Here is a 21,586-nt window from a genome sequence, read left to right as displayed (position 1 = left end):
TCGGAAAAAGGGAAAGGTGAGACCAGTGTAGGCTTCCGTCCTTTTCCTTCTGACAGCAATTTGCTGAAGAAAGGACAAGTAAATGGTGAGATGGGGCTTTGGTTAGAGAAATCATCTCCTTTCACTCTCATGAAGAATATCAGAAAGTGGCTAGTTGAAAGTAGCTGTAACAAAAGATCTCATAAGCATTTCTAGCAGAGGTAATTAGTTTAACAGAAAATCTGTAAAATCTGAAAAAGACTCCAATTTTCAGCAATTAAAACCAAAGCATTTCAGCTGAACAGAGCCAAACACTGGCACACTTACAAGTGAACCAAATGAAAATGAAAACCTTTAGGGGTGTGGCTGAAATAGTTCTTTTTTCAATTTTCATTGGAAAAAAATATTAAAATAGATTTTTTTTGCTGAACCAAACAAAAAGTCTGTGAATTTTGTCTGAGGGTTTGCAAGATCTTTCAGTGATCCCTTTTATCCAGGCAGCCTCTTGACAACTTTTACAATTTTGAAAAGATCATCAAACTAAATACTAAGTTCTATGTGTATACTATGTTCTCCCTGAAGTCCAACAACTGTCTGATGTAAGTGCCACTTTCAGCTACTGTTTTGATTACTTTACCTGGAAAAGAGAGGTTCGGGTAAGGCAGTACCTCCACGTACCCTTTAGCATGTACCATTACCCCCGAGCACTGCTTTCTGTGACTATGTTTGGCATAACGGCACAAGCTCTTGGAGATGAGGGTCTTTGCTGTAGTGTTCAGTGATGTAAGAAATTTAAAGAAAAGCAAGTCTGTTACGAGCCTGAATTATCCAAGTGGTTCTTAATAGTAATTGCTGTAACAACAGGATAAGTGGGTGACATTAAGAGTGTCTGTGAGGTAGATGTTACCTGTGCTGTAAAGTGTTTAAAATATTTTTATCTGATAGAAGAATACAGGCCTTTTCCTCTGCTCCAGAAAGTAGTCACTGAGGTGGTTCCTGGGCCTGACAAAGTTGTGTCTTGTCTCTGATGGGGAACCACCTTCTTGTTCATTACTGGCCCTGCTGCTGTCGCAGTGTGAGAAACTCCCAGCTGTTTCTGCTGCAGGCATAGCTGAAAAACTATCCTGGGCTAGTGTTTCCTGGTAAGAACTTCAGCTCTAGATCAAAATGTTTTCTGTACAGTCATGATAAGGGAAGCAATATCTTAAGGATTCAGTACAGAGTAAGGGAGTCTTTGAGATGGAAAACGTTCTGTTGAGTTAGAATAATTCCTGCTAATTAAAGGCAAAAGAATTGCCACCAGCTGGAAGAGATTGAAATGGTCTGCCATGGGCCCTATATACATTCTGGCCTAAGCTTGTGAAATCCTTCACTGCCTGTGAGGTTTTTTTTTCTTCCCTCCAGCAAACTCAAGTATTTTTGTACAATTTGAGTAGATTTTCCACTTAAACATTCACTGCCTTTTAACAATCAATACAGTAGTTCCTATATTCTTGAGCACTTAACCCCTGCATGGTTTTCATGTCCTCATAACTTCTCCGATTTTTCTGCATTTCTCTTCAATATCTTTTCATTTCTATTACAAGTGAGAAGATTGTTTTTTGGCTGGAATAGAAACTCTCAGTATATGTCCTCTCTGTTGTTCTAATATAAGTGTAAAGGTTATCTTCACTCATGACAGCTCATAATGTTTCTCTCCTGCTTTGTGTTACATGTAATTCAGGAACTGTATTGAGAATATCAAAATATTGAATGCAGACCACTGAATAGCCATTCAAGAACAACAGTTTTCAGGAAGCCCCAAAGTTGGGGAGATTTGAATGAGTAAGTGAGGGAAGGCTACACACATTATTACAGTGGCCCTCTTAATCACTGATCTCTCTGCAAAAATAATTATAATATCAAAATTGAAGGAGAGACAAGAGGAAACTAGGTTTCAGAGGAGCAGCCAAAATGAAAAGGAAACAAAAGTGGGAACATAAGATGATAAATAGAAAAGGAAGAAAAACATCCCTGTTACTGAAAAGGAGTTAAAGGAAGGTCAGATTAACTCTGGGATTTACAAGTACTAATATTAAAGAAAAGATCCAAAAAAAAAAGAGAGAGGGTTATTAAGTGCTTATATACAAATGTAAAGAGCTTAGGAGCAATGATAAGAGAGCTGACAGCATGCACACATTTGGAATGTGTGATATTGCGGGAACAGCCCAGTCGGGCAAGGAAACAAGAAGACAGAAGGGATTACTGTGAAAGGAGATAGAGTTCTGAGGAGACAGAGAAGGAAGGAAGAAGGAGGAGGTTATATGCTTATTGGCAAAGTGGGAGGGTTTGACAGTGTTTGAAAAGATAATTCAGGAATGATATAGAGATGTTTAAAAGAAGAATGTTATTGCAGGCTTATTCTGCTACTCCTCAGTGCGGAGAAGGAGTGGATTTCAAAATTATTGCACAAATTACAAATAAAGTGCAGCAGATGCTTGGAAAGAGTAGTGGATGTACCAGAACAATTTAACTCAACATATAAAATAAGGAGAGCTAGAAGGCTGGTTATGTATTCCTACCTGTTCTCTCTATTGGTTATCATATACCGTAATAACGGGATGGGCACACTTAGCTGCGTGTCTGTAAGAGTTTTACTCCTCAGGGAGCTAAAGTGCAGGTACTGACTTACTGAATGCCTCAGTTTCCATTGACCTCTGTAGGAATGGAGGCCACTTAACATTTGAGAGGTCCTCCTTTCACAAAATCATTGAGTCACTTCGAAAAAATAAAAAAAATTACACAGATAGGCAGCACAAGTTTCTTCATCTTCAGGGAGAGGAAGCAGAGAAGAGAAAGTGAAACTTCTTTAGAGGGTTTTGAAAGTTGTAGATGAAGTAAAACATGGATGTACATGGATTTTTCCAAGAAGGAAAAATGAAGCTTTCTTCAGTTGAAGATTGACTTTTCTGCAATATGAATGTGCATAGTATTCTTCTTTAAAAAAAAAATAAAAAAAGAATGTGATGGAGAAGGTAAGGGAGAAGAGCAGGGTCAGCATTTGGGGCTGCTGGATAATCAAATCCAGCACTGTGGGATTCCTCTGTGCACCAGCCCACTTCTCCTCCACAGCGCAGAGGCATGGTTTGGAGGGTCATCTCCTGAGCTCCTGCTCCTCTCATCTGTCAGGGGTAAGCAGCACATCATTTGTTCAAGCTCCTGAAATTAAGAACATTTTGAAATATGGTGGATGGACTAAAGCTCAACTAGTTCTAATGTGCACCCCCAAGGAGATACAGTTTTCACATGGCTACTTTACAGTTGAATCATTACTTGAGGCTAGTATAGATCTGGGAAGGAGAACATATAGAACTGGAGACCAAGCCATGGCTTTAAATATAACTTTGCTTTAATAACTTTAAAATGATGTCTGCTACTTTAGAAATCTAACAATGACCATAAGAACAACAATAATCACACCAGAGACTAGCCAGGCTAGTATCCTCTTTCTGACAGTGGCTTCTTAGGAAAAGCACTAAGAATTGGCAAGTATGTAGTCAAATTCCTACAACAAGCCTGCACAGCTCCAGCAACCAGCAGTTAACAAAGCCTTACTAGCAAAAGCACGGGAGGTTTGTTCAAAGGATTTTTTTTCTTTCTTGAATTTGTTTCACCACTTTTTGAACCCCGTTTTTGCCTTTGGTGTTCAGTATATCCTATGGCAATGGTTCCATGGCTCGGTGATGCACTGTGAAACTACCTGGTTTTGTTTGCTTTAAGTCTGCTACCTGCTCATTTCATCTGGAGCCCCTGTAAATCTTTCACTGTGAAAAACAATGAATAGACCTTTTCACCTAACATATGAATAATTTGTGATTTTATAGATCTGTCTTTTTTTCCTATATGAAGAGTCTTAATCTATCAACAGAAGCTGTTCTGTACTTTCGATCTCACTAGTTGCTTTTCTACTCTTTATAGTTCCCTTTATGTTCTTAGTGATAAGGGAGACCAAAACTGTGCTCAGATACTCAAAGAGTGGGCAAACCATTGAGCTGCGGTGTTGCATAGTATTATTTTCCTTTTTGAGTTTGTTCATTTCTTAATGACTCCAAACATTTTATTTGCTATTTTGACTGCTATTGAGTATTGAGCCATTATTTTCATAGAACTGTCAACTATAACTGCCATCTTTGTTTCCTGAGTGGTAGTCCATAATATAGAAACTGTGTGTGTTTATCTATAAATACATTTTTTTCCTAAAATGTATTACTTTTCACTAATGAACACAGAATTTAATCTGCTATTTTGTTATATTTTATTTATTTACTCAGTAACTCAAGTAGTCCACGTCCTTTCAACCAATGTATTCTGATGAAAAACATATTCTGATAACTTAAAAATATATATTTTACAATTACTGAAACTGCCTATGCCTGCTGTACCCAGTGCATCCTCTGGCAATGATATAGCTCTTAGCTGAGAAGAATGCAGGGAAAAAAATTGGAGAGAAATATGTATGTCTAGGGTTTCCAGGGCTTCTCTTCGTAGAAAAATCTATTTGCGGATTCCAAGCTGGCATAAAGATAATCTGTCACTCTCCCTTGTGACCTTGGAGCTGTCACTACTGAAAAGTACAGATTCCTTCTTCCATTAGAACCATCCATATAAGGTTTCTGAAATGTTTTTTTTTTATTTTTTTTATTAGAATTCAAGTGTAAGAAATCATATATAACTTCTTAAGACTTTTGATGGTCAATTTTACAGGAGTAATCATTAGCTTGAAGGCCTCTGAAATCCTAGATTTAATAGCTGCATTGCATATCTGTAATGAAATTACCTAATTGTTTATCAGTATAAGGGAATTATCACACAAAAAATGCTTAATTTTGCATTTTCAGGAAAATATCTGCTCTGTGTTGAATCTCTTAATTCGTGCTAAGAATTATGTTTTCTGATTTAAAGCACTATGGAGATGGATTAACCTAACCCACCCAAACATATTTTTAGAGTGGTCCAAGGCAATAGAATTTATGTCCCCTTGTTTTAGACATTTATACTGAAGATATTTACAGCTTGGCAAATCACCCTCCAATGCCACTGTCATTAGAGATATAGACATTTTTAAGGTGTAAATCATCTGACCTGCTTTAGCAAGCAATGAATCTCACCTACCTTCTGGTAACTATACTGACCAGATCTTTAGTGATCACAAGGGGAGTTTGGTGTGACTAGATTTCTTGGATCCCATCCCAGCTATATGTGGAGACAATATTCTGCAACAGCTGTTCCAGACTGTAAGGCATGCTAAAGTGTACTCCAAAAGATCATATTTTCAATCAAAATAAATAAGAGAATAAATAAAGAAAGAGTGTAATCATCATTGTAGCAAGAGGCAAAGATGTCAAAGAATTAGGTACTCTTACAATGCCCCTCCTTTCTTTTTTCATTCAGTCACAAATCTGAAAAAGTAGCAGTCATGGCTGGAGTTTAAGAGACACTCTTTTCTTGATAGTTTTAAAGTGCTTGTCTTCCTGCTCAGCAGGAGACACATTAGTGAAAAAATGTCAGACATATTCTCACTGGAGAATTAGTCAAATTAATTTATCCAAAGATCCATTAATTGTGAGGACCTATGAAAGGGAAAAACTCTATTGAAATAAAATTCTCTTTGCTAGGTCAGGTAAATTAGAGAAGTGATCTTTGTTTCTTCTTCATAGATTCTGAAACTTTGAATTTGTCTTACAGTTTTGTATTTGCTTCCAATATATGTTGGACTTTAAACTTAAAGAAAAGCTAAGCTACCAACAGCCTCCTGACCTGTTGATTTCACAAAGGCGTAGAATTTTTTTTAAAACTCGAGGCTAAACTAATAGGAAAGACATTAGCTGTCCTTTTTTTCTTGCTGAATATCCATTGCCGCCTTTCATATGTAGATACACACAAACATATTTGCAGTCTCTTAATATAGGAGATCTATGTGTAAGTATGCATATATATGATATATATGATATATATGATATATATTGTTTATGTGTGTATCTCTCATATGTATATATATCACCCATATATACTATTGGTCAGCATACAGTCTTCACTATGTAATATAGTCAGTTCATCTGAAATAAAAACTGACCAGAATATTCATACCTAACACAAATCAAACTCTTCATGAAGTTTAAAAAGCTTTTCATAGTTTTCCCATATCTGTTTTCATTAGGCTATTTCTACTTATAGCTGTGGTTTGGAGAGAAAATGAAAATAATTCAGGAGAATCTGCTTTCCATTTCTGTCATTTTAATTCCTTTTTTTTTTTTGTTAACTTCCTTCAACTTCCTTCACACCTAACTAAGCTTGCAAGCGTGAGGATCCATATCCATCCCACTTTTTCAGGCCAAATAAATTAGAAAAGCTTACACACACTTCTAAGAAATATCCAAAGACTGTCTGAAGTGAACCAAAATTCTCAACTGACCTAAAATTTTGTTATAGAAACAGGTCATTTTTCTCTATCTACAGTGTGCTCATGAATGTCAGTGAGAACTTGTTGACCTGCATTGCAGAAAAGCCTTTTAAGTGAAAGAAGAGTCAGCTACCTAAGGCTGTAACGCCTTCTGGAGAGGTTTTCTGGCATCTCAGAAGGTTTCTGCAAAGAAGTCCAATGCTTCTGCTGCAACAAGCTCAGTAAAACTGGTAGGGACTTTAATTTAGAGCCACAATGAACTCTAAGTTTCCTTTTTTCTTAAATGTTCCTGAAATAATTGTCAAAATATCTTTTATGGGAAAGAGAGGACTTTAAATTATGCAATAGAAACATTAATCTAATTTTAATGTCACCAACTACTGAATTCAGATTGTGTCAAGATAGTATCAGTGATGAATTTCGAGCAAAAAAAAGACAAGTAGAAGAGTTTTAGAAAACTAAACAAGGTTTTAACACTTTTTAAATTTCAGTAGTGTGAAGAGTTTCCACTGTCATGTCTACACCAGATGAATCAGGTGAAATCAAAGAAACATTGTACTCTTGGAGAGAATGTTTATAGATTTTGTTTTTGAAAAACACAGGGAAGGAAGACAGATCAGTGGATAGAACTGGGGAGAAAGTAGAAAAGTGTTCTGATATTTTTGAGAATTGAGAGAAATGAAAGAAGCAATAGAAGTTAGAGATGGCTAGTAGAACTCCTACAGGTAAGGGCAAATGAGGAACTGGACAAAGCTAAAATCTCAAAGTGCTAGACACTTTTGTAGAGGAAATATTGATTCCAGTATCTAAATCCTTTTGGCATTATTAAATATTGCTTAAGATCCAAGTAGTTCTTAGTAATATGAAATTGGGTAATAATTGCCATGAATTTATGGGAAAAAGATCTGAGAAGACCAGGATTTTGAGACAGACAAGAGATATTAAATTACACAGTTCAGCCCCGGCAGGACCATTTTTGATATTTTGTCCAAATGAGTTTTAAACATCAGAAAATACAGCTAGTGCACAATGCCTGTATCTTTCCTCTTGCTTTTGGCAGTATGACCCACAAGAAGAATAATGGAGCTGCCCTCTGAGGACTGTCTCTCTTCTCTCAACTGCTTCTTGGTGCAGAACTCTCTGACTCAATCTACAAAATGCTTACATGGCTTTGAAGTGCCTCCTGATATATTTCTTAGTTATGTGTTATCATTTTGATGGCAGTATTTTTACTAGTAATCTTTCAGTTTATTCGTTTGATAGCTACAGTAGGCATGGAGAATTTTCTGTTTGGTTGGGTTTGGTCTTAGCCTGGTTTGCAGAGGAACCAGAGTATATGATTACACTGACAGTTTTTCTGCTCTTTCCTCCCATATTTTTATATTACAATTGCAACTAAATGTAACAGAAATCTCAGATAAACTCAGCTCCTAAAATTTCTCTGAAAATAGAGGAGAGAAGAGAGAGACCTTCAGTGCTGGAAAGCCTGCAGTGAGAAGGCAACCTTTATTAGATACCAGAGAATCTACACAAAAAAAGAAAAACACATGTATGACAGAGTTTCATAAATCCTCTTCCCATGTAACCACTCACATATATTTTAAATATATTACTGACTATATTTTTTATATTTTGATCAAAAACTATATGAAATGTCTGTGGAGTTTCTGTACGAAAAGCAAAAATCAAAAAAAAAAAAAAAAAAAAAAAAGGAATGATGGGGAAGTGTAACAAAATACCTAGTTTCTATTTGGAACATTTTAACAGAAAATCAACCGATGCACTAAGAGACCATTCACAATTACGGCAATGATGAGATAACACGATATCTCCCACAAAATAAACTATGCATGCACATGCATACAACAGACAAACCTCCTGCCCCTTCTAATAGGAGCAATACAAAATGTTAGTGATAGTCCCCCAGTGAGGTAGAAAAAACAGAGAAAAAAATAGAGCAACAAGAATTCCACGAATTTATACATAGTAAATTTGCTAGAAATTTTTTGCATATGTTGCTGAATTACTGCTGAAAAGCAAAGTGACAGATGAAATTCGCCTGGATTTATGAAAATCTTTTCTATCTGTTTGGATGTGCTTCAGTGTCTCTTGTCAGATTAAGAATCTTGTGTTCTTAGAGCATGAGATCCATGAAATGAAGCTGAGTAGTTCTGTCCCTGACAGAGACCCTGAGGACTTACTACAGTCAGTAACACCAGTCTTGATCTGATGAAAGCTCAGACAAGCAAGGCCACTGACATATTCCTAGATGTTATTTTTTTGACATTAAAAACAGGTTTAAATTTTTAATTCTTTTCTTTGTTAAAGTATAGCATGGCAAAGCTGATACATAAACATTAAGAGGCCTTCTGAATTCTAATACATATTCCAAGTAGTGAGATAGTGCAGCACCAGTTCAACAAGAAGTAGTTTCTGAGAATGGAAAGCATCCCTTTACTTCTGAAAATGCCCTAGGAAACATGTACGACTACATCAGCAGAGTGTGTCATCAATGAGACTCGAAATATCTGGAACTATCTGAACTATAGCACTGTCCTCTAGAGAAAAGAGATTTGGATGGATTAAGACAGAAATGGAGCTGCATGGTTTTATGAGAATGACTTGTTAATATTAATCTTCTACTGCAGGTGTGTTCACAATGTACCTGCAGGATAGTGAGACAAGTGCCACTCGGAAAGGAATTACAGTTAGATTTATTTGCTGCTTTGTTAGTTTTTGGAAGTGAAAACTGAATAGTGGTGAACTCCTAAGGTACTGTCACATGGTTACTCTATTGTTGAGCCTCCCTGAAACTTCTCTGAAAGGATATGAAATACTGAAATAACTCATATATTTGTGTTTCTTCTCTGCAACTGAGGACAATAAGCAGAATTACAATAATTTCCTCAGTAGAAGTCAATGAAGTTGCTCCATTCACTTTGTGGGAGATGGAACAACTTTTACTAACTGAAGATCTGACTTTATGACTTTTATGACTAAGATGTTTAAATTTGAGCAAAATAGGGAAGTTGAAAGCAATTGAATCTGAAGCAAACACTAGCCAGTGGAAACCAGTGTGTCACACAGGCTCTGTTCCTCCATGAAGCTGACCACACTAGGTGTTCAGCATTTGATCTTGCAGCAGCCCAGGCTTACACACTTGCTTAGCTTTAAGGTTGCCTTCTCTCTGCTACTCTTTAAGCTAATTTTTGTCCTTCAGCATTTTACAAGATTTGGCTCAAAGTTCTGAGATGCTTGGAGAACTGATTCCTTTTTTCTATTGAAAAAGCAAAATAGATGTTAAGAACAAAACCAGCAAGTCATGGCAACTGATAGAAAGGCAAAACCACAAGCTGTTTAAAAATATTTCTGGCAGGATATTTCTAGTGTTGTCACATTATCAAAAAGACTTATGATGGTTTAAGGCTTTCAGAGTGAGCATCTGATGCCAGCTAGATTCCTGGGACTGTTCTTCCCTTTTCTGGTGTAATTCAGAGGCAAGTTAAGCATTGCTCAAAAGGCTTCAGCTTACTCTTTTATTAATTGCCTTTTTCTAGCCAACTTCAATTCACAGAAGACAAGGGCCTCTTTCTTAACAACGTCGCATATTTTATCCTCTCAAATTGTTTAGCAAATCCCTTATTCTGTCATAAGTTTTTCATTTCCCCCCTGACATTTCACCCACTATATTATGGGCATCATCTGAGGATTTAAATCCAAAAGCTGTTATTGTGGCTCCAAAGCCTCAAATCAAAATTGAAAGACGTAGTTCAGCTGTTCTTCTATAAATATGCAGCAATTACAAAGAAATAAGGGTCAGTATAGAATCCCAGAGAGTATTCCAATAACCTGCATTCACTATATTTAACTAGAGACATGAAAGCTGCTTAGTTTCAAGGAAGCATTTAAGTATTACAAATGATGAATTTACAAATTCATGAATTATTGATGAAGTAGAAACCTCTCTGGAATTTGAGTAACTTTTATTTGAACATAATTCCCCATATTTGTGTACAGGCATCTTAACAATATTTTTCAATTTCAGTTTCGGGTTTTGAATATACAGCTAGAGTTTTTCATTTTATAAGCATCTGGCGAATTTGCATTACAGGTATGCTTTGTGCCAGAGGTTGTGAGTTTGTTATCAACACAGCCTAAAACCCTGCAGCTCACAAACACATCCAAATCCTTGCAGCTCTGCTCAAGAAGGTGGCTATTTGGTGTGGGGAGCTGGCCTAGCAGATCAGCTGGCATGGGGCTCAGGCGGGTGGGATAAGTGTAATTTGGGAAGAGGAAGTGTTTGGCTAATTGGCAGTTTGACTTACAGTCCTCTGTGCCAGTCCAGAAAAGATTTCTGTTGCAATTCCCTCTACAGGGTTCAAATTGAGGCAGTTCGTGCATTTAGCTCAGAAATGACGGGTGCAGTTGCCAAAGTGGCAGCCATAATTAGCAAATATCAACGAACATGCAGAACATTCCAAAGGGAAAAACAGCCACTTTGCAACACCTATTAAGACATACGCTGCGTTCAACTCTCTCCGAAAAGAAGGACACACCAAAAAAACTATTTTTCTTAATCAAACACTGGACTTTTTTTCATGTGTCCAAATTCCACTGGCATGAACACCACAGTCATAGATCCTGCCAGAGAATCTCAGATTCAAATACTGAGTGTCATATTTGTGGTGGTTTGGGGCCAAGATCACCTCTGCTTAAGTAACTTCATGCAGATGCCATTTCATGTAGATGCAAGGTCATGTCACTTATGTACAGGAGACATTCATTTTTGTGGCTCAGTGATACGGCTGTGGTATGTGAACTAAAACGAAGGGACCCTGGGAAGGCTGTAGTGTCTGGAAACCTTTAATGTTCAGGATCAACACATACTGATTGGTGCTGGTCCAAGATCATCTTTCCTTGCTGGGTTTCTGTGAAAGATCTATTCTGGAGAACATATGAATCATTCTTCTAATGAGAGACTAGTGAAACAAAAGTTGCAAAAGTATATATTTTTGAAACCATGTTTAGACACAAGGAAAAGGAGCTGTGGTGGGCAAAAATAAAATATCATTACAGTGGGAAGGCCTTTCATTTTCTTCAGTTGTTTGAAAATTGACTCTTAAAATTGCAAAAACCTATGACTTAATCATTAGCTTCATTACTGTTACTATTGCAAGAAGCCATTCGAGCCAGCTTGCAGACAAACACATAAAACTGAGCCGTGCCTCACCTCCAGCATGACAGTCCCAGTGACCTCAGATTTTATTCTGACAGGACACAATATGTGGTGAAAACAAAGCAGGCAAGAGAAAAGGCAAGTTAGATTTTCTCCCTTCCTGTATTTTAATTACTCAAGGTTTCAGCCACATGAACTTGTAATAAATAGACTTCTCTATTTCCAATTTTCTCTTCATCCCAGATCTTGTAGTACTGCCTGCTTTCCCAAATATCCTTCAGAGCTTTAGCCTTTAAAATGAATGACCTAATTGTATAGTAACAATTTGCATATGTTAATTAGATGGGCCAGGGGCACTCGATGCTGTTTGTTTCTCCAGTCAGCCCAGACAGCCAAATGTTTGTTTTGGTGCTAGTTGCCACACTCTCCAGGGCTACCATAATTACCAATATGTGGGCATCACATGAGCAGAAATTAGTTGGAATTCCCAACTTTTTCTCTGTTTCAGCACTATTGTAGGCTTCTGTACAATCCTAAAATTAATCTTTGAGTCCAAAAGACTCAATATCCATCTCTTGCCTTTTCTCCATCTTGACATTCTTCTACAGAGAATATTATTTTTTTGTAAGGTAATTTCTCCCTTGTTTTTTCTATTCAACTTAGCAGCAAGGACTTTCTAGTATTTTCACTTCCCCAGGAGATAAGGAAGTTGGGAAGAAGAATCCCAGACCTGCCAACCCAGGCAACAGTGGTTTTGCACCCTTTTACACTTATGATCATTATTATTTTATAAACCATGTGCCACCTTAGGCTCTGCTAATCAGAAGGAACTTGAGTGCCCAAAGCCCCATGGAGACCTAAGACTACAAATGAGTTGGGCAAGCCATGGGATGCAGCTGCTGCCCTCATCGCGGTCACAGTGGGTGGCACTGCGATATCCTTACTAAAAGGAGGTGGTGCTGTGCTAAGCTATAAAGTCCAGCCCTAATCTACCACAAAATGATGTCTGCTTGCAAGTGCTGTTCTGTTGCTTGTGGTCCCTTCCACCTGCTCATAACGAAAGTCTTCTGAAAAGGGTGTTATGGAGAACATCTCTTGGGTCCAGAGGAGAGCTGTAATGATACAACCTCACTGACTATGGTAAGAGAAATTTTTTGTGGTAACACGAAGACAGCAGGGAAGATGCTGTTTTTTACAGCGGAAGTCACATTATAGTTTTAACTTGAGGCTTAGCATGAGTTTCAATGAACGCTTGCTGTAAAATGTGAACAACTTCTGTATTAAATCTGAAAGTACTCACTCCCTTGGGTCTTTTCATCCTCACTGGTGATTGGCCTGGTAAAATTTCCCAATTTCCTCTTGCGTTACATGTTTCAGCTAGCATGTGATGTATTTCTCTCCCAGCAGGGTAGTCTGGGAATTTGATAGCTTCCTAAGCCATGAAGGAAAACCAAAGTTTTTCACCATTCATTTTGTAGCTCCTCAGTCCATCCTTTCCAAGCACTGGGAGCAAAAATGATGCAGTTTTTTTTGGTGAGAGGATTAGTATGTTGAAAAAATGATAGATGAGGAAGGAGCCAAATAGTAGGCCTGTAGAGCATAATGGTGGACTTAGTTTCCTTTATAGGGTAGGATAAAGAAAAAAGATGAGAGAGCACTGCAGCAAGAAGAACAAAATGCTAATTTGGAGTCTCATCTCTGTGGCCCAAGGGAGAAGCTCTAAATTTTGCTGCTGCCTGCAGAACGGCTGTTTACCATTTCCATCCCATGGCTACCTGACCAGCCTCAAACCTCAGTGGTCTCAGCACTGGCTTAAACAGTTCGTAGAGCCATGCCAGCCGTTCTGCAAAGCCAACCACAAGCTGCACAAAGCTCCCACAAGAGCATATGTGGGAAAGTGGTGGCAGGCATAGCTCCTGGCAGGATGAATTACCTGGAAAGAGAGTGCTCCCTTCAGCTGTTCCTATCCTGTTCCATATTTTTGGATTCTTTACTCTGCTTTTAACAAAAAACTAAACTTACATAGTGACATATTTTCAAGTAGGTATGAATTTAACCAGAGTTTTTTGAAAGCAGCATGCAAACAAAGAGAATGCTTCTGTTATAGTCTACATTTGTTCAAAACTTAGCACAAAACCAGGATCAGATATCGTTGTTATGATTGCTGTTGTACAACATGGTTCTCTACATATTTTATGGTCCCTAAGTTCACTGTTATTAATCTTGCAGCTTTCATCCTCAAGAAATAGAGGGAAAGCCTCAGAATTTAGCAGCAGTCATCAGATCCTTCACTCTTGCTGAGACTTTTCACTTGCAAGCAAAAAACTCAGAGAAAAGGTGATGATTGGCTGCTTACTGTTCAGAGAGCTTTCTGAAAATTCCCGCTCTTCAAGCAAAGGGAGAAACCTCTAAACTATTTATGTTACACTCTCACAATTAGTGTGCATGACTTCCAAAACATTTTCAAAAGATATCAGTGAGTGCAATTAAAAAAAAAAAAAAAGCCTCTCATATTAAAAAAAGTATGGCTAATCCAAGCACCTGTAAATAAATCTAGCTTTCTTTGCCTTTTTCAAGGCAGCCTAGTGGCTAGTGCTTGAGGGCGAATATCATTCTGCCAGTTTTAGAGTTAAATAAAATCTAACAGGTCAGCTGCTGTCCAAGGCAGATCTAGGCAGTAACCTTTTGACTGGTGCATAGTGAAACCAAACACAGCCCTGAACAACTTAAAAAAGAAAAAGAAAAAGAAAAAAGAAAAGTAAAATGCAGGAACGGTTTAAGGAGTCAATTATGATATAGGAGGCAATGAAGAAGATTGCAGATTGAAGCAATGTATTTTCAGGCTTCCTGTTTCTTATAAAGACATTCTATAGAATGTAACAGGAATTTAGACCTTTCCATAGCCCAATTATTAAACTGAATTTAATAATTTTCTATTAAATCTATGTAACTCAGTGAAGAAACGTAAGTTATTTGTTTTTTTATATATATATATAGGATGGTTTTAAAAGCTGCTAGGTTAAGTAAGACCAAGCCATAGACTAGACTGCAGGCACACTATTAAACTGGTTTTGGCTCATGATAGCTAACATTGTTCCAGATGATGCCCAGGCACAGTTTAGGAATTAGCATGTGTTGGGAACTATTTCCAGTAGGAGTTTGGATGTGAATACAGGATTTGGAAGTTTAAGAGGTTTTAACTGGACGGACACAAGGCATGCCATGGAGTTTTGTTGACACTGGGGTCAGAAAATAGTCTCTGACCAGTTTATTGATTTAAATTGATATTGTGTGTTAGAACTATTCATTTATAGGTGTATGCAGAGAATCAGAATAAAATTTACAGTGTGTTAGGGACTGAATCAATATTATGTTTAACCAAGTTTATTTCCTAAGCAAAAATGTGACGGCTTCTGGCCGCATTCATTCTTTAGTCTAACATTATCTAATTTATCCCTTTGTCCTTCATCCCCTTGCAAGATGATTCACATGCAATGTTTCTAGAGAGAAATGAAATTGCACCATGTCACTCAGTCTGGAATGATACATTTCCAGGCATTCAACTTTACAACTCTTTTTATTAAATGAAAATTTTACACTGAGAAACTACTATTTATTCCATAATGTTTGCTTAATTTCTGTTTTTATCGTGTGAAGAGGAATTCTGTAGTTCCATTTATGGTATCAAATGCTCTGATTTTTCTTAATTAAGAGCTTTGTCTGTCAAATCGTTGATGTTTGTACATCACAGCAATGGAGAGAACAGTGCTGCATACACATGGAAGATGCTCACAGAGAATGCAACTGCAGGTGGTGGATGTTTGCACAAACTGTAACTCAGCAAAATCTGGGGATATGCACTGGGCCATCACTGTATAACATGTATGCATCCCAAACATCCTTTTCTTCTTGCATTAGAGAAATCTTTCATTCAAACAACCACCTCAGAACTATAAACCCATTTCCTGCTTGACTTAACACTATGGTTTTGTTAATCTGGTGTCTGGGATTATCAAATTTGCATGGGAAGCAGGAGTATTTTCATTCTGGAACCTGGATGAAAAGTTTTGTGCATGGACTGAAAATGACCTTTCCGCATAAAGAAACAAACCACACAAGAAAATGTTTTTAGTCTGTTATCTGCCTACAATCAGGAGAAAGACTGTGCTTGGGTACTTTATTTGATTCTTAGCCCTTAAAAAGAAAAGTGAAACGTGGCTGACACCTTTCTGCTCTGTGCTGTTAGAGGGAGAGGATGCTCCTTATGAGGTGATTGTTTTAGTCTGTGCAAGCAGAACTCTTCAATGAACTGAATTAACTCCTATTGCTTTCGTTTATATACAGAAATGTACATATGTATAAAGATGGGTTCATTACAGCCAATGAACAGCATAATGTCTTCCTATTGGCGTTCTTGAAATATGGAAAGGTCTGCCTAGGACTTCATGCATCTAACTGAGAGAAGTGAGTCTTCCCTCACGTTCCTACAGATGGGAGGTGCTGAAAAGTGTGACTGGTGATAGTCTCCTGCAAATGGGTGCAAGCTTCAGAACTGCCCATAACAAAACCCGACAGTACCTTGCCTCTTCTAAATTCTGTTCTGGGACCTCCACCCCTGCAGTAAATTAAGGAACTCTGATTGTTCTCTTTATTCTCTGGTGTCTCCTTGTGCTTCTTGTCGATGCTTATTGTGAAAACAGCATTCTGAAAACAGAAGTCAAAGCTAAAAAAATCTCATCTACCCCCTTTTATTCAAGCTAGCAAAAAGCAATCCTTTTTCCTGTTTATTCTTTCACGTGGTTTGAAATATACTGCTGTATAGCGTTTTCATTTCTCACAGGACACACCTCTGTGTCTAATGGACCTCACTTTTAAGCACTTTCTTACTAGTGTAAATTTCTTTAATTTCTGTTTTTATAGTTATAACACATGAATGAGCTTTAAAGTTCCGCATCCTTCACTGGAGAATTAAAATTCTGATTCTGCACTATGTCTCATGAAAATTTTACATGGAATAAATTGAATTTCCTCTTGTAAAAATAATTATAATGAGAATACAGATAGAGCGACTTAAGCCCATATTTCTCTAAAGTGCTCATATAAGTATTCCATCCTTCCTCTTTTGTGTTCTGTTTAATTTCTTATACTCTTTAATGTATGTGTTTCACAGCACTGATATGTAGTGCTACTCAATTTTACAGCTGAGGACTGACAGGTCCACATCACAGAGAGACATGACTTGTCCTTGAGATGATACACGAAGCTTTGGCAGAGGAAGAAAATTGAAAGTGTCTTTACAGATTTCAGATTAATACCATAAATATTGAAGTATTTTATTTTAGCACATAAATTCACGTTCCCTTTGAGCTTCTGCAATAAAAACTTTTCATTAAAAACAGTTATCTGAAATCATGGGTACTAGCTTGTTAATGATTTTGTTACCAATTATTCTCTTTGTCTGAATGGTTATCCATGAAAAATTGTGGAAGACATTCTGACAGGAGGATCACTCTGAATAACTGAACTGAATGTATTGTGCCTTTAGGTTGGACATATTTCCTGGGTTGCACAGTTGCCCCTTCTTCAGTGGGAAACCATTATCTTCCTGAGTGAGTAGATTAAAAATTCAGCTATGACCAAATACATTAGAACTCATTTCAGATGTAATCATTTTTTTAGCTTTAGCTGACATAATATAGCATAAGAATAAATAATTTCATAACAAAGTTCTAGAGAGAAGACTGTTTGGGATAATTCATCAATATAGAGTTAATTATATTTTTTTCATTAAAAAGAATCATGTATTTTTAGATCAGTGCACATCTCAGATTTCAGAGTAACAACTGGTATATAGATCATTTGAAATTTGCATTTCCTAAAAACATGTCTGAAATTCATTCTACGGGAGCTGTATGCTTCTAGAATAAACCTTTTTAAGACATGATAAACATTACAGCTTGTTGATCATTCTGCATAGAATTCCAGTTTCTATCAAAATACTGCATACGTCTTGTCTGAATTAGGTTAAAACCTTTGCTCTTTCATTGGAATTTCATAAATTTCCATGTCAGACAGGGAACATAATATACTTTTAATTCCGAACATTCACACTCATAGCATTGTAATACAAACACTGAAGGGCTAATTAATAGTATAGCATTCCTGGAAAGCTTTTGATTCTCTGGTAGAATTTGTTGTGATGCTCACTGAAAACATATGTACATTGTCACCTTTTTAAACTAAGTGTCCTTCAGCTAGAACTAGATCATAGCAGTGAAGATGGCAGTGCAGAAATGATTTATTCCTACATTCTTTTATTTTCTCTCTTAACATCAATTTATGCAATTATTGAAATTCAGAGCATAACATGCCTTGTTATTTTGTGGTTTGGAGAGGATGATGGTCTTTGAAGTGGTTTAATAACTTCTTTTTTTGGCATTTCAATGAAATTTAATAACTTCTAAGATCTCACAGGCAAAATGTGGTGGATCCAGCAAATATTTTTGTTGGGCTAAACTACTACAGAAGTTTCATTTCTTGGAGATGTCATTCTGCACTGAAAGTGTGAGTAGGTGGTACAACATATACGTTTAATTTGCAGTAATGATTTTCTGGTACAATTATTCTGTTATTTTTTTCACACTATTATTTTATAATACAGTACCTTTTCTGAGATAAAACTCAAAAAAGTATCCTTTCTTTTTTTTCTCATTTTACATTGCTAGTTCTTTGTTTAATCCTGTGAGGCAGTAGGGAAAAGTTGCACACTCTGAATTTGAATCAGTTCTGTAGTGATAATATTCATATGTAATAATTCTTCTATTTTGTACAATTATGCAATTATAAAATGTGTATTGTTGTATCAAAAAGGCTCATAGAGCTGTCCTGGAAAAGACCAAATTTTTCTTCTTCTCTGGAATTCCTATCTCTTTGCCTTCAGTTTCTGTAATCAGCTATTAAAATAATACTTTAAAGAGATGTTTTTATCTTTGATGATCCATAAAGCATCACACTTCACCAAATTATTGTTTAATAAGCTTGTCACAAGGACCTGAGTGCCAGGAAGTCTCAATAGTCACTATATAATGGTTTGATTTTTGCTGGTGCAGAAAGCGCAGTTCAGACTTTTACCTTCATATATCAGAATTTGAGGTTGATGGTTTTGAAAAATATGATACAGTGCTGTTATCCTTTAAAGAGAAGAAATAATTCATATAAGAAACTTTTTCATTAAATTTATTTCTGATAAACTAATTTTTACTTCATTGCTCTTTTTCCCTTTTCCATTATTACATACACTTAAGTATTTGATTAAAACCTGAGTTATTTGAGCCACTTCTGAAGTGGTTGGCACAGTTATCTTACTTTGTGCATCATGAATTATCAGCTACACTTATGAAGAATCGTTCATTCTGTCTCAGTGGAGGATTTTGCTGAGTAAATGCTCATTGTCTGGATATATTACAATAAGCATTGGATTTCACATTCCCATATAATGTGAACCCTAGTTAATCCAGCAATGAAAGATGTGCTTCGTCTTCTGAAACTAGCTCATTATGAAAAATGTAAACAACTCCTTGTCCAAGTACATGATTTCTAATTTTTCTTCCATCTTCATCTTTAGCATTAAGATCAGTGTTTCATAACAGCTTCCTTCCAGTAAAGATTAGCTGCCACATTAGTACTAATAACCCAGTGGCATCATGCAGTGCTCGTCCAAAACTCCCTTTCCTGTGGGCCTGGAAAGGCTCTCCTATGGGCATGGAGCATGGTGAGGAGCTTGCAGCATTCAGGGGCTGGGATCGATAGCCTCAAGGAAGACTCAAAGAGCAGTTTATTTTTTCATTGTTATACATCTTTAGATTAAGGTAGCTTTCAAATAGAAACCATGTCCAGGAAGTAACAGTAATGGAATCAATACTAACTTGTCCTTGGTGCTTCCAGACCTGCTGAGGATTTAGAAACCATGCCCAGCAGGAGCTGCCTAGCAATTTAAAGGCCTTAGGATTTTTTTTTTCTCCTTCTGCCTGTAAAGGGCTGAGAACACAAGTTATTTAGTCACGCAATTCAGGATACCCATCCAGATAAAACAATGAAGAAGAAAATCTGTAGCAAACGATGATACCTTTGATATCATCACATTTCCAGCCTGTGAAATAAGTCCATCCAAGGCAAGTAGAAAACAAGTTGTGAATGGAAGGTATTGGAACAGGCACTCTTCCTGGAGGAAGAGAGCTCATGCCTTGGCTCTTTGAGTGAGTAATGATCTGGGTATAAGAAATAAACTTGAGAGAAGAGAAAGGACACTAGAGAAAAGAAAATGCTGGTGAGAGAAGAGCAGAGGAATAACCAGAAAGTGGTCCCCAGCTCTAGCACAACCATTTGCCAAGGTATTCCTCTCAAGCCCTGCCACTTCTCCTATTCCCCCTCCAGGATGGGAGCTGCTTTTGTCTTCCTTCCCCCTTTTCCATCTGTCAGAGCTTGCTTGCGCCCAGAATGTGGAGGAGCTCCATTCAGTGTTGCTGGTTAGATGTTGTATTATAGATCACTTTGATCTCCATTTAGTTGTACCTCATTAGAAGAGCATGTTTTGTTCAAGTAAAGATGAGGTTATTCATAACTAATTCAGTACCACTGAGAGAAAAATCAATTGTAGGAACATTAAATTTTCATTAAATATGTTAAATGTAACCTCACAGTCAAATGGTCTCCAGTCATATGGGTTTTACTACAATGTTGCTTTAAGTAACAGATGAAAGCAGGATTAGGTGGTAAAGAATACTTTGCATTGCTTAAGATAAAGGATAAAAATGGGGTATTTTTCCATTAGCATTCACTCTGCAGGGATCCTCAATTACTGGCAAGGCCATCTGCACTTCTAGATATAGTGAGAGTTCAGAGTGAGCAGTACATGTGAGACAAGAGCAGATTGGAGCTGTGTGGGCCAAGAAAAATCAGATGTACTGGTTTTTGTGGGGTATTACACATTTTGTATCTCCTGTAGGTCTGAGAATGTCACATGCCACAGCTCTCTGTGTTCTGTTCTCCCTAACCTTCCATGGATTTCTTCACCTTTCTTGTAATGATTTTGACATGATGTCCCCATCTTGCAAGCCTGTAATACTGACCCTTAACACAAAAATCTCTAGCTGTTGTCCTCCCCAACCTCATTCTCACCTGCGTACCCATGCTTTACCTCCCCTCTTCCTATTGTCCATGACTTCAGGCCTCTGCTAATGCACACAATCACCTGGTTCATAGTCCCTACTTCCCTCATAGCCATTACACAATCCTCAATCTTCTGAGCGCACCAGCCTTATCTCACGCCTACCTCTACCCTGGACCCTGCTTCTGCACGTCGACTGTGCCCCAGCTTGCTCTCACGCTAGTCTGTTCCTCTCTCCCCTGCAATTGCCCTGTCCTCCTCCTTCCTGTTGCGTTTTTGCCTGTTCAGATTCCTCAGACTATTGCTTCTCTGCTTCATCCCCCGCTCCATCCCCTGTTCTCAGATTATCTAAGCCTTTTATTTTTGTCACAGGGCAAGCTGTAGATAATCTTTTCATGTAGGAAGTTACACTGCTGCCGTTGGTTGTACATGCTTTGGCAGTAGCACAGGTTTCTGGTGTCAGGTAGTGTGGAGGGCTACATCTTCTAAATAGAGCTTTTCTGACATAGCACCAACATCATGAAGCCTGTGCTGATTGATGTTTATGGCATTCCCAGAATCTTGCAATTTATCTTTTCAAGTTTATCATGCAACAGCTGCATGCTGTGATGCTCTTAATTTGAATGCAAGGTTTCACCCAGCCAGTTCTTGCCTCTGCTGTTTTCCTTCTGTTTATCTATCAAAACTAACTGACTACTTTTCAGAATGGGATGTGTATGTAAGTGACACATCTTTCCCTGGTTTCTCTGATAAGTCAGTGTGTAGCAGTCAATCGGGCATGCCATGAGAAGAATTTGAGTTTTATTTTACAGTTGCTGCCAGTCTC

The sequence above is a fragment of the Dromaius novaehollandiae genome, chromosome 2, assembly GCF_036370855.1.
Source record: "Dromaius novaehollandiae isolate bDroNov1 chromosome 2, bDroNov1.hap1, whole genome shotgun sequence".
Lineage (NCBI taxonomy): Eukaryota > Metazoa > Chordata > Aves > Casuariiformes > Dromaiidae > Dromaius > Dromaius novaehollandiae.
This window is presented reverse-complemented; position numbering follows the sequence as displayed.